This window comes from Papaver somniferum, chromosome 10 (assembly GCF_003573695.1).
Source record: "Papaver somniferum cultivar HN1 chromosome 10, ASM357369v1, whole genome shotgun sequence".
In the NCBI taxonomy this organism is placed as follows: Eukaryota; Viridiplantae; Streptophyta; class Magnoliopsida; order Ranunculales; family Papaveraceae; genus Papaver; species Papaver somniferum.
In genome coordinates, this window is record NC_039367.1 from 146,965,906 (window position 1) to 146,991,803 (window position 25,898).

General features: G+C 35.1%; 1 pseudogene; it reads left to right on the top strand.

Annotated features, from left to right (window-relative positions):
- Positions 1-15,746: 15,746 nt before the first annotated feature.
- LOC113319294 lies at positions 15,747-24,178 on the top strand (annotated as a pseudogene).
- The last annotated feature ends 1,720 nt before the right edge of the window (positions 24,179-25,898 follow it).

A 25,898-nucleotide genomic window follows, 5' to 3' on the forward strand; every position in this document is an offset into this window, starting at 1 on the left:
GCGATGAGTACACTGGGTCGATGGTACTGATAGTAATAAGCCATTTGAACTTGCTGCATCTTTGTTATAGTTGGAGTTTCATTTAAGGATTTTCTTTTGTGCTGTTGTGTATTTTTCCTCTTAGGGTCTCCTGGCATCTTTGTAAACCCCTGACAGTCTTAATTTCCAGAGATTAGAGATTACAGTTGATGAAGAATGAAAATACAGATCTATAAAAAGTACATACTGATTGTAGTTTATCATGTATCCTACTTGAAAACCGAATTCATAATTGCTAGTTTTTTGAACTTGAAAATAAAATATGTGCATTCAACTTAAAGCTAGTGACAGAAAATAAAGTTCTGTGATAGGTGCCCTCGGGACAACCTAAGTTTTCCAAATTTATTGCAATTCCTGCAGTACAATACTGTCATTGCATTTTCGTGCTTACTACTTGCAAAGAAAAGAAATTTGAATTCTAGTGCTTACGGCTTACAAAGAAAAGAATTTTGTAAAGAAGAATTGGTCATTTTGGGAACGTTTTGGAGTAAGAAACTAGATTGTTCAGAGGGCTGGGATGGATGCTAATTGGTTTGAATATTGAGTTTGTGCAAAATCTGAGAGGAATCAGGAAGCTAAAAGATTGCCATGATTATGTATATTGCATCTTTGTTATTTCTAAATCTAACAGCATCATTGCACTAGTAAAAGCAGCTGACCCATCAACTAATTGTGTTGCTGACCCACCACTAGTTGTATTGTCCCTGCTTAATTTGGTTGAGTTCATTGTGATTTTTTAAAGGTTGCATAGGTTTATCTGTATGGTAGTTCATCCTAATTCCTTTAGTGGTGGTAGTTCATCACTAATTTTATTGTGCCTGCTTAATTTGCCAGCTTTTGAGTTCATCCTGATTCCTGCTGCTTGGTATAGTGTTAAACTCATGTTTATGTTGGATCATAAGAATTAAGAATGGCAGAGATGAATAGCTTTAGTGATATGATACCGTTCTTAGGTTGGTGCTGCCTGGGGCATTGAACACATCTGATAAAATTAGGAAAAAAGGAAAGTGTTTATCATATTCTTTACTGTTTATCATGTCTGTTTAGCTTATTATATTGTAGTATCACGTATTCACATGGACTGTACCGCTTGTCTGAGTTAGCATATGCTGCTAGATTCCTTACCGTTACCTTATTTTTCTTAACGATGCTCTATCGACTATATTATATCTATGTCCAATGTACTACATCTATCTTCATATCTAGACTGTACTTATTTTATTTTATTTCTATCAATGTACTCACTGACTTAAGGTGTGTTCCTCCAGGTGCATATTGCTGGTGTTGGCGATTAGGTTCATATCATCGCAGGATCATTCGCTGGCTTGCATGCTCATAATCATCGATCGCTACTAACTTATAAAGTAATGGTATTGTTAAATTTGTCAAGTTTTTTGTAACTATCACCAAGTACTTCATTACTAATTTGGGTATGTTCTGCGTTTTTTCCTCTTTCTGTTGTGTATGGGACTTTTATGTGCATGTGTGACTAGTGGTTTCCGTTAATCGTAAGTTTATTCCTTAGTCAGTTTGTAGAAACCATGAGTTTGTAGAAACCATGGATAAGAGTTGGGTTCACAAGGATCGGTCGGGTAAAGAGTATGAAGATGGTTTGAGGATGTTCTTGGACCATGCATTCAAGGAAGGGGTTTTTACTGAAGATAACAAAATGAAATGTCCTTGCAGAAAGTGCAATAATGTTAATTACAAAGTTAGAAGTGAAATATTCAGTGACTTGATATTGCACGGTATGATGAGAAATTATACTACATGGTTTCATCATGGTGAGAGTTTAAGCTCAACGGTCTCATCAAGTATCGCACCACAGGATACATGTTTTGAGGTCGGAAATAACAATAATGATGGACCAGGGGATGACCTTTTGGGCATGTTGCGAGCTGTGTGTGGAATACCAAGAAAAATAAAGTATGTATTTTCTGTCATCCATGCTCTTATTATCGCTTTTATCATTTACCCACTAGCGCAAGGCTCACAGCAAGTATCGTTTGTTATTATTTTCTTTTGAAACAGGAGTTGGCGGATAAAAATAAACTAAATAGGTCCAAACAAACAATTCAACACACTGGTGGCTCCAAGCCACATGGAATATGCAAAAGAGGTAAAGCTTCTGTTTAGTTTGATCTTGGTGAGGATGTTTCGTATGTTATATGCAACCAACAGCACAAAATTTCAATTTACAGATGCTATCCGAAACAGGAAGATTCCTTGAACGGCATGAAGTATTTCTTAGGACCAGGACAAAGAAAAGAAAAACATCAGATCCAAATGAAGAAGTGATGGATCCTGTTGCTTCTGAACAATACGTATACCTTTATACTTTTTAAGTCTTCTTTCGGGTCATCTGTTTTTTGCATTTGTAGTTCGAATTGACCTAACTTTCGAGATTGATTTACTTGTAGGATCGAATGGTGGAAATACACAAGCAGGCTAACCAACCTGGATCTGGAGTCGTTTTAGGTGGATGAAATGATGCATTTGCAGCTGTTATGGGACCAGATAGACGTGGTCGGATTCGTTGCTTTGGCAGCACTGTGAAGCCGAAACAGTTTTGGGGCGAGTCATCATCATCAAGTAGAGTTGTTCAATTGAAAGAGGAAAATGCAATGCTCAAACGAACGGTTGCAGAATTGGAGGCTCAAGTTGCAGTATTACCACCAAACTAGAACAATGAAGGACTCGAGGTATCGTGCATCATTCACTTTTTTTTTTTACATAGAATTTGAGTCATCGTGAATTGATAAGATTAGTCTTAGACCAGTGTTTATTTAGGTATGCATGAGCTTCCGTGTTATCTAATTAATTATGTCTTAAGCCAAGGCGAGTATAGGTTTTTGTCCCATGTAGGTTACTTATAAGTTTGATAACTCTTCCCAGGTGCAGTTTAAATGTGACTTGTATACAGTAATCTGCTTTATCTAGTACTCGTTCACTCCCAATGCACCACTGTTGACATCCTATATGTACCAACTAACAAATGGTAATTTCACTTTAATGAACCGGAGATGTTCATTACTGCAGAACTGATTGTGAATGTGTTGAGCTTTTTTTTTTTCCTGACTGAGAAGAATGTAACTATCGATTATCTATTGAGTAGATTTCTGTTTGTTGCAGGATATGTGATATGGAAAGGTGCATGAAGGGTTAGTTTCAAGATATTAACAGATGATAAAATAGCACTCAAACGCCGCAGGCCACTGATTGTAGTTAACAGATGATAAACAGAGACACCATTTATTGTAGAGAGTGTATGAACATAAATTTTTGCTTGTTTTTTGAGAATGGGAGGTCTCTTTTGTAAACAAATAACATGGTTTTTGAGTATCTATAGAAAAATAATCTTCTATGAATTCGTCTATGATTCTCTATTCTGTGGATGTATGGCATTCTATTTGTCTCTGTTTTGTGGATGTATGACATCTAATCCTGGTATGTGAATGTATGAGGGATGGCATTCTGCCAATTAAAGCAGGGAAATGGAGCTTAAGTAATATTCATATATTAGGGACGGTTGATTAACCGTCCCCATTGTTCCAGTTTATACTAGGGACGGTATTGTTAAACCATCCCTGTGATGCACTAGGGGCGGTTTTAACTTGTTTTTCCGGCCGTTTCAAAACCGTCCCTAGAAGATGAAGCCGTCCCTAGAAGTATTTGTGGCGGCCAAGAAAAAACGTCCCTAGAAGATGAAGCCGTCCCTATTAGTACTACTGACGGCCACTCAGAACCGTCCCTAGAAGGCAAATCCGTCCCTAATAGTATTAGTGACGGTGGATCTGGGGACGCAGCAACAAACGTCCCTAATATCTTTTTGGGACGGCTTTCCGGTTGTTGGGACGTTTTTCTGACCGTCCCTAGAGGCCTTCTGTTTTGGAGTGAGAATTGATATAATTTTATGTGCAGGAAAATACTCTGTTTCCCACAATTATTTTTAGTTTTCTCCAATACCTTAACTTTCATAGTGGTCGCCATACTTTCCCCCTATTTCCACTCAACCTCTCTACTGATGATTATGATTATTATCAAAGCTCAACTGAGTGATTTTTTTAAACTCTGTTTGAACATATAAGATGCCTTTGCTTTTCCTTTCTAAGTTTTAGGCGCCGGCCATATGCATGCATAGGTTATGTGACATGACATGAACAAAATGGATAGCGCAGATATTGTGTGTCCATAATATGGCTTCAGTTTTCTATGCTCTGGCCCTTTTGTGAAAATGTGTTGTACCAAAATCTAAAGAGGCCCATTTCACTCTTAAGGTAAACCAGACATATCGGGAGAGTAGCAAGCGCAGATAAAACTTTCATTTTAATGGTCTTTCTCTACCTGTTATTGAAAGTCCTGGCATTCTTTGAGTCCAAAGAACCCAAAAAAACAGATGTCAGTAAACGTTTCCTAACTTCCTTACCATGAGCCGATAAAGAAGAGGTTGACCAACTCATAGTGATATCCAAAGACTAAAGTGGAACCAGAGAGATTGATAATCCTACCAGCATCCAGTCCAAACAAGCTCTAGATTTGCTTAGAAAGAGAGCAGTTCAAGAATATGTGAGCATCAGAATCGGGAGCATTCATACATAAGCAGCAGATGTTGATAATGTTGCCACCACTAGGAGTTACAAGAGCAGAATTTCTTAAATGAAGAATATCCAGATTATACGAGTCTAATTCTACATTTTTCCGTGCAACAGAAAAGAAATTTTTTTGTTTCGTTCCATTACCCCAGAGACAAAAACAAATTTAATAACTTTCCATATTTATACCCATTCTGCTTGGCAAAAATTATAATTTACAATACAAATTTCCCTAATTCCGACTTTTACGAGAAGAACTCATTTTAAAAAGAACCATTTTAAATGATGGTTTTATCACTAAAATATATTTAGAGTATTATTAAATTTTAATTTTCTCGGACAACTCAAATCTCAGGGTGTTGTTTCCACTGTGCTTTTTTACCTTCTCCATTCTAACTTGCTCTCCACAATTGAGGGAACATCATTCAAAGGTTTATATATGGAGAGCTCAGTTCATTTGCAGAATTTAATTGTGAATATTTTGATAGAGCATATATATAGTGCATTTTTCTTCCATGTTCTACATTTTAGGTGCCATAGCTAGCCCATATGCTTATATTGTGTGACTGTGCGACAATGTGATGTGACTATGGAAGTGGGAAAACATTAATCCAGAAAATTCGCATCATCTTCTTGTCTGCCCACTGTCTATATAAGAAGCCTATTTTTGGGGCTTCACATTCCAATAAAGGGGCTTCATATGGATTCCTAGTGACTAAAATCTTGGTTATAGGATATCTTGATGCAATAACAAATGTCTAAGTTATCCTCATCTAAAATCAAAACCTAATTATAATTCAAAAATTTGCTCATCTTTTTGAATAACAAATCTGCTCCTCATCTAAGTTACGCTCATCTAAACTTCCTCGTCTTCATCAACCATATACCCTTCTCTATTTGAATCATTTCATAGTGTTCGATTAATCGACAACTCAAAATTTATGATATTAAATCCATATCAAAATTTGCGAAAAAAGCTTATGGATAAAGATTTCAGACGATAAATAACAAATTTCTCCAATCATCAACTGTAAAATGGTTCCCTGAATCTGTTACGGTTAGGAACTAAGTGATTTGATGGTTAGTTTTCCAACCGTAATTAGTTTACGGTTAGGTTCGAATTTGAAAAAACTTAGCCGTGATTTGATGGTTAGTTTTCTAACCGTAATTAGTTTACGGTTAGGTTAGACCTAGACGTAAAAACTCCAGTATCTTCGTAATTTTATCCAAGGCTTTTCTTACGTTTAGGTTCGAATTTATTTGTCAGCCGTAATGGGTCTTAACAGTTGGGTTTTTTGTTGCAGCAACGGGCTTGTTAACACATTAACTTTTCGTCTTTACCCGGTGATAGCGATAAATAACCAATGAAAACTCAACGTATATACAGATTCATGCTACCAAAAAAAAGAAAAAAAGGAATACAAGCATGAACTTAGCTGTCCGAAGGGTTTTCTCATGTTGTAGCTTGTTTCCTACCATTATTTAATACTTCTACCTCGTTTATTAAACGAGAAACTGTTTGGTCATAATCTTACATTTGCAGGTCCCTCCATCTCTGACGAATCACGTTGATTGGAGTTTCTGTCAATTGAAGAGTAAATTAGCTAGAAATTCATGGTTTACTGTTTGTTTTTAATCAATACTGCTTTAGAATTAATTGCAGTTTCACATTTTGCTGAACAGAAACCGTGTATCATTCCAATAGTCTATTGACAAATTTGAGTTCAAGTTGGACATCTAAACCTCCGTTCAGCAAATTTGACAAATTAAGTATAGATTGGATACTGGTGCTCTCGTGGAACAAGGTGGACGTCTAAACCTCCATTGGAGTTATGTTGGAGTTACGGATAGAAATTCTTGTTTTCCCAGCCGTATATAATGATAAGAGAAGACGCCTACGGCTGGGAAACTGATTTCGTTCCTAGACGTAATCAAAATCTTTATCTAATTTAATTCAAAACAAGTAATCTAAATTAAACCTAACTCAGTAATTTAAGTTAACCGACTGAATTATTTAACCTAATTAAATGATTCTCATTAACAAAACATGGATAGTTTAGCCATTATGAAAAATAATTGGATATGGGGTTTTTAAATTTACTTTCTAGTGATTTTATTTTGTCTTATATGTGAAGCCCTCTATTAGAATGTGAAGCCCCAATAATGGATTTCCTATATAAACAATTCTCCAGGAGCATTTTTCTTGCCTTATATGGTGAGAGAAAGTACACTCGGCTGGATAGTGTGATTTTTGTTAATTAAACGGGAAATGCATTTGTATTACTAACAGTATAAAAAGTGTAAAATCACGTACTCTTTCCGTCTTTCAAGCAGTATTTTCATCAAAATGTACTTGAACAAAGATATTTAACAATAAATAAAAGTATGGTTTTCCTTAAAGATTCTTTCACTCTCATTTCTTATAAAATTATGCAGGTCACCAGAAAACCATTTTCTAAAAGAAAAATATTATTGGGGCTGTAAAAGGAGAAAATTTGGGATGAATAATGATAAAAAGGATCGTGATGTAGTAATCTTGAAAATTCTTTATCCAACTATTTTGGGCAATAACTAATATGCCCTCGATTAGTGCTAAGTACTCTAATTAAAGATTAGTGATTATATTAGCTTAATGATAAGATTTTAAATTTTGAAAATCAATTTCTTTCTATATATTTCTTTTATTATCTAGAAAAAGAATGAGAGTCTTTTTGAATTTTTTACGAAAAACCTTAGAAGAATACGAAGAAACATATGCTCAAGATAGTCAGGAATACTTCTAACTTAATTTCCACTACAATTTTGTTGTCTCGAATCACTTAAATAACCTAATTTTTTTTTTAAATCAAGAAATTACGACTTGGAAATCGTGAAATCCTAGCCATAACACAAGCATACAACGAGCAACACATTGCATTCCAGCCGTAAACTACGATTACAGTGAGAAAAAAAGCAATCCAAGCCGTAAGTTAAACTTACGGTTGGGAATGATCAAAAACTCCTAGCCTTGATTGTATTCCTGAACAACCAATCCAAGCCGTAAGTTAAACTTACGGTTGGGAATGATCAAAAACTCCTAGCCTTGATTGTATTCCTGAACAACCGGTGCCTACATTATGGGTAGATTTATAAGTTTAAAAAGAAAACATTCATAGCTATAGGTGATTATTTAGTTTGACATCTTAGAGTTTGGTGATACATATACTCGGACTTAGAAATGCAAAAATACTTTCATTCATTATGCCATGTTACAACCCATTACATGCATTACAATTTTTTCCTAATATCCCGTAGGATATATTTGAAAGTTCCTGGGAATGGAAAAATGAGCTTAGTAGGTAAAATTTAAACCTTTCCATTTTCTCCATTACTTTGTATCTTTGGTTAAGATTTCAACATCAGTTTAACCCCTATGCCGAAGGTGATTGCAAATATGAAGTAAATTCATGTACTCATCAACTTGTCTGTGTATATCTCCAATTAAACTGACAATAGAAATCAACTTCATCTCGATTATTAGTGTTACCGGTGTCCTATGAAAGTTTTGATAAATCCTTTTCCAATAACTAATTGTCACTAAACCACGTTGCCTTTGTTTTACTCCCCTCTTCGGATAACATAGTACATAGTTTTGACAATAGATAAATCTTCATCTAAAGTAAAGTTTGGTTTTTCTATTTTTAAATATATATTATATTTATGAAGATCGTAAGAATTATCGGGGGAGATTATGGATCTATAAGGGTGGGTATTTACAGGTGGACATATTTTTTTATGCAAATAATATATGTAATGGCTATATTCTTCGAATAATTAGTCGATTAGCCTTTTAACGACTATATTTTTCAGACGCTAAGCCAATAGGATGTTTTATAAAAAGAAATTCAGGTACTTACGGCTTGGAAATGTCCATATCGACCTTGCTGTTATTAGAAATAAAAATGTTAGTTTTTGTTCTGTCAAATTTATAATTAGAAATTCAAGCCGCAAAACTGATAGTTTTGAGTTCTTTACGGCTACAAATCCTATCAGTAATTGACTGCTTATAGCTTGGGAATCTAGTCGTATGAAGGATTCAAATTTTTTGGGTGATTGAGAGACTTCTATTGTTGGTATTCTTAACCGTAACATACTTACGGCTAGGAAATCCCAACCACGATATATGGTGTACGGCTGTGTATTGTAGCCGCAAGAATAGATTATACAGAGAAATGTATAGCTAGGAACCCTAACCATAAAAAAATCGGTAATGACCACGGCAGTTCATTATTTAAAGCTGAAATTGCTAGATGTAATAATGTGTTAGTTATTAGCTAGAATTCTTAGACACTTACGGATGGGAAATTAAGAACTCCCGCTCGTAATAGCTAAATATTGCTTCAGCATTTTTGAATTTTCAGTTCCGCGGATGCTCTTAGAAAATAGAAATTCCGGTTAACAAGCAAAATTTTGCGCACTCGCTATTAATGTGTTTCTTAATAATTTAGGATTGGCAAAGCTTGAAACTGAAAATCTATGCATTACTAACTGCAATTTATATATTGTGATGAAAAGAGTTGAAAATCTTGTGCAAATGATTTACATGTTAAAATGTGAAGCCCTTGTATTCTTTTTTCTTCTCAATTTTTTTTCAAATTCTTTTACTGAAAATATATGAAAGTTTACAAGCAAATAAGTAGAACCACAATACAAATGATCAAAATGCAGTTTTGTTAAACAAATAATCAAGAGACACTACACATAAGACCAAGAACAGTCTATATCAAAGAAGTTGGATGATGATTATATGTATACTCATCAGACAACCATGTTCCTGATGGTACAAAAAATTTCCTCAAAGTGCTATCTGCTACCTATATCGATAACGGCTGTTCATCACAAATCCTCATCCTAAACTTTTGAAGGTTGAAATAACTCACTAAATTGGTGTATTTTTCCTCCAGTATTGCTTCGAATTATCAGTTTTAGTTTTCTCCAATATTTTATTTCATCAAAGACATTGTATTCCTCGTTTCCATCATAACTTATTTTATCCAATTGAGTGATCATTATTAAAAGTAGTAAATACATATATATATATAGCGAGAGCTCAGTTTTTCATTTGCAATATTTTTATTGTGAATATTCGATTAGAATGTTATTTGCATTTCCTTTTATTTTCTAAGTTTTACTTAGGTGTTATATAGAAAAAACTAACGGTCTCTGTTAAAATTAAATATTTAATACATAATACAATGATTTTTGAACGGATTGTGTTACTTAGCATGAATAAATTGAATAGCGCGTGCGCGTACATAATCGTGTGTCTATTTTGCTCAACAATAACCGGTTAGAATTCGTACTAACACGTAATATTTTGCTCATCCCTATTCAATTGTTTTTCTAAAAACTTGGTTTGCCTTCAGCGTTATGGACCATTCTTCCTTGTATAGAACAACCTCACATGGATATTAACATGTCCAGCAGGATTGTCACTCTTTAAACTACCATCCACTGACTCAGGTGTGAAAAGAGCCGGACAATTTTAAAATTATCGTTGTAATTTGGATAATTTTACACTAGAAATTGGTAATCCAACCAAGTACAATGCTAAGGTAAACTCATTGAACTTGGTAAAAAAATATTTGCATATGTGGCACTGCCAAACATTTGCATTACCAACTTTCTCAGTGATTTACAATTAAAGAGATGGTGAGGATTTGCATTTGTTGAATCATGCCATGAATAATATCGGGTTTTCATTAATATTCTTTTCTTATAAAATTTTGAATGTTATATGTTAACCAACAAAGATGTCCGCTATTAAGTGTCTTCAAATTATCATCTTTAGTTTTCTCCAATAACCCAATTTTCATTTACTCGGCTGCCATTTTTGTTTTTGATTTTGTTTTTCCATTCTAACAGACTATGCCCAGCTGTGTTATCATTGTCAAAAGTAGTACATGTATATACAAGAAAGTTAGCTCTATCCATTTGCAATTTATTGTGAATATTTGGTTCAAACACATACGCTGCATTTGTTTTCATTTTCTACGTTTGAAGTGTCATAGTCCTTATGCTACATTGTGTGACTTAGCTAGCATGCATGAATATAATAGATACATATAGATTGTGTGATTGCCGAGATTTATTTTTGTCTTTTTCTTCTTTCTTTTTTTTTTGCGTGGAGTTGCAGTGTGATTACCAAGCTCAATGCAACATCTTCAGTCGAGAAACACACAAGACTTGGGGCTTGGAAGTGGGAATATTTTATGAAAATAATGAATATGTGATTTTTTGTTTTGATTTGTTTTTAATTCATTCATGAAAGTAAATTTGTACCTAGAGGACACAACTTTGTTTTAGTCTGGTTACCAATAGATACTCAAGTGTTATTCAGATTTATACGGCAAATAGATGCACATGAAAGCACCACCAATGGGTGAGAAAATGTTGTTACCAACTTTGGATCAGCAAATTCAAAATTAATGCCTCACAGTTTCCCTTACGCATTCACATTCAGATTGATATGGCAAAATGAATGCCTTTCACAAAAATCAAGAATTAGATACTTTAGAGATGGTGATCGTAACACCAAACATTTTCATCGAGTAGTGAAAGGTCATAGAACTTTTAATAACATCAATAATCTTCGTATCAATGGACGTTGGACCGGAAAAAGGAAGAAATCAAGATGGGTATTGCAAATCATTTTAAGTTAGCTTTTAAAGAAATTTCAAACAACCCACCGAGAATAAAGAGTATGTGTCTAGTGCGTATTGATGAGAATGCAAGTATTTGGTTGGAGAGACCTTTTAGTGAATAGGAAGTTAAGATTGTAATTAAATATTTGAGAATTGATCGTGCTTCGGTACGGATGGATTTCATATGAAGTTCTTTATTATTTCTTGGGATTTCAGAAAAGAATATTTGATGAAGGTGTTCTACGAATTTCACGACAATAACGTTCTTCATTCGTTATTGAAAAATAATTTTATCGTTGGGATTTCAGAAAAGAATATTTGATGAAGGTGTTCTACGAATTTCACGACAATAACGTTCTTCATTCGTTATTGAAAAATAATTTTATCGCGCTTACCCATAAAAAGGGGGTGTATAGGAAGTAAAAGATTTTTGGCCTATTAGCCTTATTGGGAGTGCGTACAAAATCAACTCAAAGGTTTTGGCAGAGCGTTTAAAGGTATACCTTCCAACTCTAATCTCAACATCTCAATCTAGTTTTATTAAAGGAAGAAAAATTCTTGATGGGGTATTGATAGCAAACGAGTGTGTAGATTCTAGACTTCGTCAAAAGTTATCGGGGTTGGTTTCCAAGATTGGTTAAGAAAAGGCGTTTGATAATGTGAATTTGAAAATTTGAAATAAAGTATTATTCAAAATGGGGTTTGGTGGTGTTTGGAGGGCTTCAATTAGAAATTGTTTAACATTCACAAAATTCTCGACTCTTGTTAATGGGTAATTTTTCGATTATTTTGGTAGCAAAAAGGGATTGCGTCGAGGAGATCCACTTTCTACTTTTCCTTTACTATCGTTGGTGAAGTCTTAAATTGTATGTTGAGCAAAGCACAAGAACTTGATCAAATTTTGGGTTTTTCGGTCAAGGAGGGGGAACAAAACTAAATCACTTGCAATTTTCCCAATGATACAATCATTTTTCTTGATGCTAATAGATAACAAGTTGATGCCGTTCGTTACCTTCTTCTTTGTTTCGAGCTAACTTCGGGTTTGAAAATAAATTTCTCTAAAAGTAGCTTATTTAGTTCACGTTCGATGAGGAAGTTGAAACTTATGCTAACATGTTAGGTTGCAAGTATGCAAGTTTTCCGAGTATATATCTCGGCCTCCCTTTGAGAGACAAGGTAGGAGGCACTCAAAAATGGAAAAGAACACTTGAAATATGTGCGAAAAGAGTCACTTCTTGGAACGGAAAAACAATAGCAAGAGGAGGTAAGTTAACTCTCATCAAAAGCATTTTAGTCAGTCTCCCCATTTACTATCTCTCTATTTTTCCTGTTCCATGCTCCATAACTAAGAAAATTGATAAAGTTGTGAGAAAGGGATGATGAAAATAGGAAAAGAATCCATAATATTGGTTGGAAATTGGCTTCAAAATCGAAAGAAAAAGGTGGTCTTGGTATAATAAGAACTTTGGTTTTGTTTTCAAAATCAGTTTGTCCCTCATTGTTTGGTCCTCTCTTATGCAACAGAGAAATCTTCTTAAATTGTTTTTATGGATAAATTATAGATTTGATAGAAAAGAATTGGTGAAGGGAGATAGTACAACAATTATGAATGCTTTGTGATCTTGAAAAATATCTGTAAAGTTTCTGATTTCCTAAATCGATTTTCTACGATGTCAGCCTCTTTTTTGAAATAAAATAAATAAATTATAAAAAACAAAAAGAAATCAAAATCAAAATTTAAAAAAAAAGAGGAATTTTAAAACTAAAAGAATTAAAAAATAATAAATTAAAAAGTAGGACAATTTAGTCACTTTTTTCGCTAGGATACCCCTTATCCCTAGCAATGAATAAAACACCATGATAACCAAAAAAAAAGAATGATTTTTTAGGGGCCATGGTTTTTTTGAGGGGACCATGGTTTTATTAGGCCACCTTCCCTATAGTGATAAGGGGTGTCCTAAAACGTTGAAATGACTAACCTACCCTTAACCTAATTTAATTTAAAACCAACCTAATAACTACCCATATATATAACCACCACCTCCTCCCACCACCACCGCCGATTACCACCGCCGATTACCACCACCACCAACCACCGATTACCACCATCACCGCCCACCACCGCCGATTACCACCACTACCACCTTCGATTACCACCACCACCAACCACCGATTACCACCACCACCTCCTCCCACCACCACCGCCACCGCCTATTTAAGAAATGCAACAACATCAATGCAATCACAATTAATTTCGGTTACATAATAATTTTATCGAGTATAAAAGACGCCATCCGCAACCTGATTCTGCCATGGGACCACTCCGGAGGTATTTTCCAATAAACCCTTCACTTTAATTTGATTTTTATTTCTTCAATCGAATAGAAATCATCAAAATAGGGTTTTAATAGGAGTTACAGAGCCATGTTCGGTTAGGCCGATTTTCCAAAAAACTCTAGTTTACTAACCGAACTTCTTGAAAATGAAAAACACGAAGAACAATTCGGTTCTATTGGATTTAAAACTAAGTCACCGAACTCTCTGTTCGGTTGTTTCGCAAAAAATTTTAAAACTACAAAGTAACCGAATTCCACCCTTAGAACCGAAAAAAAAATACAAATCCAGTCTAACCGAACTGTGTTGTTGTGGCCACTATGTTGAGTTCCAAAATAATCGAACTTAGCCAATAGAATTCGGTTTGTTCGCAAAAACTTTTAAAACTACAAACTAACCGAACTTAGCCAATAGACGCTGGAACTTCACATTTTTTTTGTTTGTTAAGTTCGGTAACTTCATAATTTTATAGCAGAAACCGAACTCAGAGTTCGGTTGGTTAGCTGTTAGGTTCAAGTTTGCGAAAGAACCGAACTTTGTAAACTTATATACTCTTATATTACGTAAAGTTCGGTTAAATTAAAAGTGCATGCAGTTTGCGAACCAACCGAACTTTGTACACCAAAGTTCGGTTAGTTGAGAACCAACCGAACATAACGCTGTAACTCCTAGAAATTCTATTATTTAAGAGTTCGGTAACCTGCGTGTTTGGAACAAGTAACCGAACTACACTTTCAGATGAGTTCGGTTACTTGTTCATCTCACGGGGAAACCGAACTACAGCTTCAGATGAGTTCGGTTACTTGTTCTTCATATAAAGTAACCGAACTATTCAAAATCCAGTTCAAATCCGGATCATTTTGAAGATTAACAAATATTCTAAGAGAGGATGGAGATGGAGAAAATGATGAGTTTTCATCATTTGAATATTCAAACTTAGTGAATTGGAAAAAAATCTATTTTCCATGTTTTTCTCCTTCATCTTCTCTAACTCTACTCTCTCAATAATTCTACTCAACTAATAATAAACCTATCTTTTAATTTAATCTCACTAATTATTTTTAACTAAATCATTCACTAATCATAACCTAAAATTAATTAAGAAGGTAAATTAGGTATTAAATAAATAATTAGATACGGGGTGACCTAAAATTACTTCTAATGTCTTTACCCAAAATAAAACCATGGTCCCAAGAAAAACCATGGTCCCAAAAAAATCGTTCAAAAAAAAAAGAGGAAGGTCCGTTCTCATGGCTAGGCTTGGCGAGAAACTCTAAATGGTGGCCAAGCCCAGATCACTATCACGTCCACAACACTATGTAGACTATTTCCGCACCACAAACACTCTTCAAGAATCTCTCAGAAACCCTAACTTTCTTCAATCTCACTCACCACTCGAACCTGAATCTGAAGAAGAAGAATCAATAATAGTGTCAAGCATTTCAGATGAGACCTACTTCAAAATTCTTTGTAAAATTACCAGTGAAATCGACAAAGTGTGCTTGCAATTTTTGGTATGAACTCATTTCTAACCCTAATTTTATTAAAATGCATCACGATCTTACCATCCAAAAGACCAAATTTAGTCTCACATGATATCTACTGGTGAAATAATTTTGCTCTTATCATATCCACTATCCATACTCCATAAAAAAAAAAAAAAAATTGATTTTGTTATTGCAGGTTGATGGGAGTTTAACCTTATATACCACAAAAATGATAAAAGTCCTTCTATTTTAAGAATGTTAAACGCAACATAGAAACCTATCCAAAATTTAGCATATTAAGAGGTTTCCATAAATAGGGCATATTAAGAAGTTTCTACAAGGGTGTGTGAGTTCCAGATGTTTCCAGAACCCAACTTTCCTTATTTGATCCCACTTTCTTTTACTTAATCTTCCAGAAATGTCTGGAACAAACTAGAGAAATACATTCCTGTATATATAAATAACATCCGACCTCTCTTTCTCCTCACAAAATTATTCTTATTCAGAAGAAGTATCACAAAATTCTTATAACAAAGTTCTGCAAATTTTTCTTTAAGCGATTTTTTTTGCTAAGCAATTTCTTCTGTGAATTATTATAATATTGAAGAAGAATGTCAGGAAAGGGTGAAGGACCAGCGATTGGTATCGATTTGGGTACAACATATTCGTGTGTAGGAGTATGGCAGCATGATAGAGTTGAGATTATTGCTAATGATCAAGGAAACAGAACAACTCCTTCTTATGTTGCTTTTACTGATACTGAGCGGTTGATTGGTGATGCTGCTAAAAATCAAGTTGCTATGAATCCTGTCAACACTGTCTTTGGTAAGATTTTTTGGTTCTTTTTCTTATATTTCTTTTTCATTGATTTTGTGTGGATTATGTTAATTTTTTATTTGGGGGTTTGGTGTCTGACCCGGTTTGAGTCAAGTAGATCAGTTTGTTATGTAGCGATGAATGTGGCTGACTCGAAGTGAAACAGAGTCAGTTTAAAAGCTAATGTGATTTGAACAAGATTTCTCTATATTGACTCAGACGAGTTGCGTCGAACGAGTCAGATTTGCCTGATCTATCACATGTAAACCTTAGTATTGGCCTTGTTGCACTCTCTATGTTTGACTTGATTCATATCAGGCTTTGTAAAGATAAATAAATCACGAGTCTGACTCGGCTCAGTCAATTCGGGGTGAACGACCCAGCAAAAAAGAGTTGCCAGTTTTTCACCAGTTTGTTGATTTAGAATTACTATTGTTATTACGCCTCTTTTTGTTATTGTCAGTGCCTGTACTGAATTACTCATGTTTCTGATACTTGTAGATGCAAAGCGTTTGATTGGAAGAAGGGTTTCAGATCCATCAGTTCAAGCTGATATGAAGCTGTGGCCTTACAAGGTTACTGCTGGACCCGGTGAAAAACCCGTGATTGCTGTGACCTACAAAGGCGAAGAAAAGCAATTTTTAGCTGAAGAAATATCTTCTATGGTTCTTATCAAAATGCGTGAGACTGCAGAAGCTTATCTTGGTTCTCCTATAAAGAATGCGGTTGTTACTGTTCCTGCATACTTCAATGACTCGCAGCGTCAAGCTACATAGGATGCTGGTGCCATTGCTGGACTTAATGTCCTGAGAATCATCAATGAACCAACTGCTGCTGCAATTGCTTATGGTCTTGATAAGAAAGCGTCGAGCACCGTGGAGAAGAATGTTCTAATTTTTGATCTTGGTGGTGGTACATTTGATGTTTCCTTACTGACCATTGAAGAGGGTATTTTCGAAGTGAAAGCTACTGCTGGAGATACCCATCTTGGAGGAGAAGATTTTGATAACAGGATGGTGCATCACTTTGTGCAAGAGTTTAAGAGGAAGAACAAGAAGGATATCAGTGGAAATCCTAGAGCACTAAGAAGGTTGAGGACAGCTTGTGAGAGAGCAAAGAGGACTCTTTCAGCCACCGCTCAGACCAATATTGAGATTGATTCTTTATATGAAGGCGTTGATTTTTACACATCCATTACACGTGCTAGATTCGAAGAGATGAACATGGATTTGTTCAGGAAGTGTATGGAGCCGGTTGATAAGTGCTTGAGGGATGCTAAGATGGACAAGAACAGTGTCCATGATGTTGTTCTGGTTGGTGGGTCAACTAGGATTCCTAAAGTGCAGCAATTGTTGCAGGAGTTCTTTAATGGGAAAGAACTCTGCAAGAGTATTAATCCCGATGAAGCTGTAGCTTATGGAGCGGCTGTGCAGGCAGCGATTTTGAGTGGTGATAGTACTGAGAAGTTGACTACATTGTTGTTACTGGACGGTACTCCTCTTTCCCTGGGACTCGAGACGGCTGGAGGGGTTATAACTACTTTGATTCCAAGAAATACTACATTTCCTACCAAGAAGGAGCAAGTGTTCTCTACCTACTCAGACAACCAACCTGGAGTGTTGATTCAGGTTTACGAGGGAGAGAGAGCAAGGACCAAGGATAACAATCTGTTGGGTAAATTTGAGCTGTCTGGAATTCCACCTGCGCCTCGTGGATTCCCTCAGATCACTGTTTGCTTCGACATTGATGCAAATGGTATTCTTAATGTATTTGCTGAGGATAAGACGACAGGGCAAAAGAACAAAATCACCATCACTAATGACAAAGGAAGGTTGTCCAAGGAGGAGGTTGAAAAGATGGGGCAAGAGGCAGAGAAGTACAAGGCGGAGGATGAACAGCACAAGAAGAAAGTCGAGTCTAAGAATGCTTTGGAGAATTATGCATACAATATGAGGAATTCCATCAAGGACAAGAAGATTGCTGGGAAGTTGGCATCAGATGACAAGAAGAAAATCGAGGATGCAATTGAAGCTGCTATCCAGTGGCTTGACACCAACCAGCTTGCTGAGGCTGATGAATTTGATGATAAGATGAAAGAGCTGGAGAGTCTCTGCAACCCAATCATTGCTAAGATGTATCAAGGTGGTGCTGCTGGACCTGACTTGCACTACACCATTTCCAGGATTTTGACACAGACTATACCTGTTACTGAAAATATTTGTAACGGTTATATCTATTCTAAATAGGCCGTTATTAATAGTTGTAATCGCTTTTTTTGACGGTTTTATCTGTGACAATGTCCAGCTACAGTCACATATAAAAACCGTTGCAATATTTAATAGTCACAATTGACCTAATTTTAGGATAGCGACACGTGTCATATTTGTAACATTTATCTTAACGGTTTTAACTGTTACTCCCTATTTGCAACAATTCAAAATGTGACACGTGTCTGGAAGAGCCACATATACAGCAACGGCTATTGAATCCCTGCAACGATTGTTTCTACTGCACGTGTCCCTTTTGTCACGCTAAAAGTAACATATATTAACGTTGCCATTGTTTTATAACAATACTCATGGACACCTGTCATCTTGTAGTCACGGCTTTTGTAACGATTAAACTGTTACTCTCACTTGTAACAACAGTTAGATGATGACACGTGTTGTTTTTACTTCACAATTCTTGTCACAGTTATCTCCGTGACAATTCTTTCAGTTACAATAAAACAAAATGGGTAGCCCAGATCATTTTCATGGACCTGGGCTTCCAGTTTATAGGCCGAGAAAAAGAACCTCCCCTATCACCGACGACTCCTGGTCTCACTGGCTCGCTGACGGATCTGCTATTAGGCAAAACAGACAAAAAAATGCTTCTGTCTCACTGGCGGATCTGCTATTAGGCAAAGCAGACAAAAAATGCTTCAGAATAGGACAGCTATACTGAAAAAGACATGGTTTAAAAGTTTATAAGAGAACATTGACCAAGTTGAAACTAAGGCAACATATATATATAAAGACATTGGTTATACAACAGTAGTTAAAGAATGCTTAGAACCACAGCCACGTTAAGTAGTGAAGAATAACCAGTCCAACAGATTTTGGTATTGGAAATACCAAATCAACAGGAAAAAAACTAAAGCAACAAAAGTCGCCCTTGTCTTTTAATAAATGGACCTAAATCAACATGGCATGGAGACGCACAAAGAACCCCTTATTGTCCAACAGAGAACCAAACATAGGGTTTACACGGGATGTGGACTCTTTTCACACATTTTCATCAATCACAGACATACATGCGCATGTCCAAAAAATTGTCAATGTCGTGTATTAAACTATTATCATTTATTATATGTAGCATTCATAAGTCTAGTATACACACAAAGAAGATGTGGGCTCAAAAGTTCTTCCAACATTTTACCTCATTTGTATACCATTTTTATAAACCACAAACATGCATTTTAAATAAACTGTCTATGCTATGTATTAGGTTAATATCATTCACTACGATATGCAGTATTTAGCGATAGTTATAGAAGATATGGAATTTACAAGTATCTTAAATGCAAGTAGGTCAATCACTTGTGAGTGGTCGAGACAAGTGTTTCCACACCAACCTTAAATCCCATCCTAAGGTGATCGACATACTCTCAATTTGAAGCTCATATAGATTATCGGCCATAGGAATTGCCTCAAGTAAAACTACTGTTTAATAAAGAAAATACTTTTACAAATTGTAGGATAGGCGATAGATGAAATGCTTACACTACTAGATTATGCAAGTAAAATTTTATCACATTTTCCAGAACTAGCACGACTTCAGAAAACTAACCTTCAAAAAAGTATTTGCAAGGTCATCAACGTCCGACAAATATCCTAGACTTTCACCCTGCAAATGCAAACTAAATGTCAAATTTTAACAAGGAAATACACTCCTCTATAGAAAATAGTTATGTAAATACTAGTCACATTTGATCATCTTGCAAATTGACAGAGTTCATTAGCTACGAAACTTACACTTCTTGCAACTTGTACAAATATGTCAGCTGAAAAATAAATTACTAGGTAACATAAATGTAAAACTTAGATTGAGGATTAGACATTGCAGTTTTTTGTTTAAAATTGCTAAATGACAAATGAAGTCTACGGCCATAGCTTCTAGTTAAGTCACTATCTTGAACATCATTAACAAACCATACCAGTTCAGCCATTGTATTTCTGGCAACTAGGATTACTATTGTTCAAAGATTATGAGCATATTGTGTAACTTTTTGAGCCGTAAAAAGAAGATTAGCAACACAGAAGAGGTTAAAAGTGAATAATGCACAATACCCCATGTCCTCCATTGTTTAGGTTTAGTGGAAATGGATTGCTTGACATCTACATGACAATTAAAATAGAATCAGATTCGATTGGTACATTTGAAATTTACATACATCAGCTTTGAGATGATTAAAAATCAAGTAATTTTATTTCCACCAAAACCATGGGAATATGGGAAACATTCATAATATTCTTGACCTGAAAATACAGATAGGTATGTGAATCTAATCATAACAAACAATATCTAAGAGCTAGCAAGTGATAAGATTTTCTTTAATTATTTCGCTTACAAATAATACCCAGCACAACGCCTTCTATTCGGAAATGCAGCCACTAACACAAACTAGTTGTAACTCAGTGCCAGCGAGGCGCAGTCTATCGGTTTATTACAGCGATCAAAGATATTTCGAAATTGTTGAACTCAACCTACACATATGTCTCATGAAAATATATGGTTGAGCAAGAATTAACATGCCAATCTCCAAGGACATTATAACCATTACTAGGAACAGTTCAAAACCAACAGTCTCAAGTAAAAATTTCAAGGGACGGTGTTTAGAATTAGACCGTCCCTAGAAGCCATCTGTTTTGTAGTGACGGAGAGTCCCATAAAAGATAGAGACAATAAAGAACACACCTTTTCCCTCTTAGTGTTAGCATGAAGAACAGATAGTCCATGTTTACTAACCCCTAAATACAAGCTTAAATTTACATATGCAGTAACAATTGTACCTGGCATTAGGCATGACAAAAGACTTGAAAAAAAAAACAAAAAGGATAACATGTTCCAGAATGTTGAGCACCCTACCTTAATGTTGAGCACTACCTTAATGACGAAATGATATCTACATAGTAACAAAAAAGAAGAAAAGGAGAAACAATGTATCATAAATGTGAGATTAATTAATTAGCTCCATAGCTAATCAATTTACCTAGAATATCATTGGCATTAAGTATCTTTATAGTTGTTAGATTTATTGTAGATATGAGAAATAGAACTGATAGATTGCATAGATATGAATACAAGTTAACTACGCCAATAACAATCCCTATTACATTTTATGCATGTTTATTAAATTACTTGCACATCAATGAGTAATTAGAGATAGTCCCTTCTTGAATCATTGCAATTGCCTATATAAACAAGCCAAAACTCATCATCCCACAACAAATTATGTCCATCTCTTTTTTTTTTGTCTAACCTAAACGAAATAACCATGGGTCCTTCGCAACTATTTTTATCTGTCTTGTGTCTGATCATCATAGTGTTTTCCTCGACCAACATTGCGGTAGCGCAATCTTATTTTGGGCCAGCAGTTCAAGATTCAAACACTACTGCCACTACTAGTACCGATACAAGTCGCCTTAGCTCCTACTGCTGATACTGTTCCTACTACAAGTACAAGCTGTCCTACAATTCCTACCACCATACACACACTAAAACTACACCTGCAACATGTACAAACTTTCCTACAAGTGCTACTACAGATACAAACAGTACTACTACTCCTTTTATTGGTACAGACGGTCTGTATATGTATAGACAGTTGAGCACCGTACATGATACACAAAGAATAAAACTTTTTTCTCAAAACAAATTAAGCAAAATAACCTAAGAAAGTTAAAACCAACAAGTCCCAAGACTAAAGAACTACAGCCTGCAAGATTATCATGCAATATCAACATAGCAGCTCTACCATTACTGAAGTAAAGAATACAATAAGAATTTTCTCTAACACTTAATGTGCAGTTATGTTGGTCTTTTGTTCAAGATTGTCTCCAAAGATCAGTCATATCAGCATTGAAAACTACAATCCAAAGATCAGTCAAATATGAATCCAAATTCAAAAAATTTACCTTCTCAAAACATTGCAGTCCACCATACTAAGGATCTGGTACTTCTTTCTCATTATGCTTCTTGTGGTATAAGCAAATTAACTTAACCTGCAACACCAACAACATGAACGAATACACATTTTTCTAGTCAGTGACGTTCAAGCCAAGCCTAAAACTAAAAATTGAATTTAGATACAAAATTTATAGGAGTTCCAAATATAACCTTCTTATGAGCATCATCAGGAAGAGTCTCTTTAAATTTTCACCTCTCAACTGCACCCATTATATTATCTAGTAATTGAAATCATCAAGACATAACCAGATAAGACAAAAGCTAAAATTAACCACTAATTTATACTAATCTAATCAGTTATAGTCATCTCTACTATTAGTTTACCGTTGTTTTGCATATTCATTGCAAGGATAAGATCAAATCTCTGAAATCAGATGGTCTAATTGAAAACACAAATATTATCCATCCCTACCATTAATGAAGAAAGTAAAGAATAGAATACAAATTTTTAACCCTTGCATACTCTTTCAGGCTTCTTCTCTAACACCTCATGGGCAGTTTTGTTGGTATTTTGTTCAAGATTGTCTCTTGTTTCCGCACCTCGGTTGCCTTAACCACCGAAGCCAAACTGCAGAAGAAAAATTAGACCAATAATTAACCATCCTACAATCAACAGAAAAACCAAATTTTCAATTGCACTTATTTCCAGTAAAGGTAATATGATCATTTTCAGTCTTTAATATTTACTTTACTTATTTTTGATAAGGGAAGTTTGGTCATTTTTATAGTCTCCATGATATTTATTGCATTATTTACAGAAAGGGTAATATGATCATTTTCACAGTCTGTAATATTTACTTTACTTATTTCTGATAAGAGTAATCTGGTCATTTTCATAGTCTCCGAATATGTATTACACTTATTTCCAGTAAGGGTAAAATAGTAATTTTCATAGCATGTAATATTTACTTTACTTATTTTTGATAAGGTAGTTTGGTCATTTTCATATTCTCCATGATATTTATTGCACTTATTTCTAGTAAGGGAAATATGGTCATTATCACAGTAAGGGTAATATGGTCTTTTAAAAATGTGTAATATTTCCTTTACTTATTTCCGATAAGGTAGTCTGGTCATTTTCACAGTCTCCATAATATTTATTGCACTTATTTTCAGTAGGGGTAAAATGGTCATTTTTACAGTATGTAATATTTACTTTACTTATTTCCAATAAGGGTAGTCTGGTCATTTTCACAGTTTTCATAATATTTATTGCACTAATTTACATTAAGGGTAATATGGTCATTTTCATAGTGTGTAATATTTACTTCACTTATTTCTGATAAGGGTAGCCTGGTCATTTTCACAGTCTGCGTAATATTTTATTGCACTTTTTCCATTAAGGGTAATATGGTCATTTTAACAGTCTGTAATATTTACTTTACTTATTTCCGATAACGGTAGTCTGGTCATTTTCACAATCTTCGGATTTTTATTGCACTTATTCCGATAAGGGTAGTCTGGTAATTTTCACCGTCTTCGGAAGAAGCAGATATATCAAAGTCAAATTTCTATAAAGTTATGACTTGTTGACTTGGTCTTGATCCTGTTTTCTAATATTAAGAAAATTAAAAAGAAAGAGAAAAATGTAATTTGATTTATAAAAATGAAATATAATTGTTAGTTTGTACAAATGTGGGAAAATTAGTGATAAGTAAAATTCAAAGTGTTATAATTTTGGGGTTGTTTTAGATGTAGTGAAACATTTGGGTGGAATCATCACTTTGAATTATAATTGTGACTGTCTGTAAAATTGTCATCAAATATTATTGTGACTAACAAAAGAATTTAATATTATCACGAATAAAAAATATAATAACAGTTATAACTGTTGCAGGACTTATCACAGGTGTATCTGTGACTGAAAAATAAACTGTGACAGGTTGCACTGTTACAAAATCCTGGTTTTGGTGTAGTGATGGGTGGTTTTGGTGGCATGGATGAGGATGGTCCTTCAGTGGGTGGTGCTGGACCGAAAATCGAGGAAGTCGATTAAGCAAACCAAATTGGAGGAGGAAAAGCTAGGGCATTCAAAGAAGCTTCTCATGGTCAGAGGGCTTCTCAGTAGAAAGTGTAACTGAGATGAAGATAAAATTGAGATAAAAGACAGTGAAATCAGAGGGTAAAATAGATGGGAAAAAAAATCTAAGCATTTTGTTAAAAGTGCTAAAATACAAATAGAACAGGTCAGGCGAGCATTTGACTATAGAGTTCAATCTAACATGTGCTTTAGATAATTGGATGGACAGATAGCAGCAGCACCTGTTTTTTTTTTTTTTTTGCTTCTTTTGTCCATAAAAAAAAATGCAGGACAAAAATCCGAAAAAAATGACAGAAAACATTCCACTACTAATTCAATCTCTCATGGGGCTTTTTATTCTTCTGTTTTCGCATTTATTTTGCTCGGTTTCTTCATTCTCTCTGTCTCTAATGCTCAACACCCTTCATCTTCTTCTCGGCCTAGCGGGCTTGTTTTTTCCTGTTAGCAGAGATCCATCTACACTCCAATACCTGACAAAAAATCAGCCTAGGAAAAGTCCGAATAAACGTAGTTGTTAATCTCGGTCGTAAATCTTCCTGGATTTATTCAAGCCGAGTTTGTGCAACTGCATCCATTTCAGGTGTTGTGACCGTTCAATCAAACAATTTGATAAACGGGGAGTGGGTGTCAGGTCCAAATGTTACGGCTCGTGGGATTTTATTCGGTTGTGAAGCATCTGCTGGTGCTTTACGCGGACTTGCCAAAGGTGCTAAAGGAATTGTTGGTCTTGGAAGATCAGGAGTTTCTTTAACTTCACAATTTGCATCCGCATTTCGGTTCTCTCGGAAATTTGCTATGTAGTTATTAAAGAGATTTAGAGAGTTTTAAGAGACAGTGTATATTGTTTCACAACTGTGAATATTTTGTTCCTTATCATTGATATATAAAGTGAATCAGATTACATTGGAATTAACTAATAAGTTACAACTAATAGAGATATTCTAGGAATATGACTATATTTACGTGAGACTAAAACTAGAAAAGAACTATTAAACTGGGAAACCCAGTAAACCTAGAAGACTAAACCAAATATACCGCTAACACCCCCCCTCAAGTTGGAGGAGTAGATCCAGATCGAATACCCAACTTGCTAACCAAATGTTGAAATTGCTTGACTCCTAAAGGTTTGGTGAATAAATCTGCAAGTTGTTCCGAATACTGTAGATGTTTTGGTTTGATTAAGACGTTGAGCAGTTTTTACCGTACAAAATAATAATCGATTTCGATGTGCTTAGTTCGCTCGTGGAACACTGGATTTTGAGCAATGTGAATAGCCGCCTGACTGTCACGGGAAACAATGATTGGAAGAGTGCAAGGAATATGCAAATCCTGAAACAAGTAATGAAGCCATTGTAGTTCTGCAGTTAAATGTGCAAGGGCACGATATTCAGCCTCAGCGGATGAACGAGCAACAGTGGGCTGCTTTTTAGATTTCCATGAAACTGGGTTGTTACCTATAGTAACAAGATAACCAGTTATAGATCGTCGCGTCATTGGACATCCTTCCCAATCAGTGTCGGTGTATCCTTTTAGTATTAAAGGAGTTGAGGAAGCCAAAAATATGCCATGGCCAATTGTACCTTTGAGATATCTTAAAATATGATGAGCAACATCCAAATGCGAAGAATGTGGATTTTGCATAAACTGACTGAGATAATTCACTGCATAAGTGATA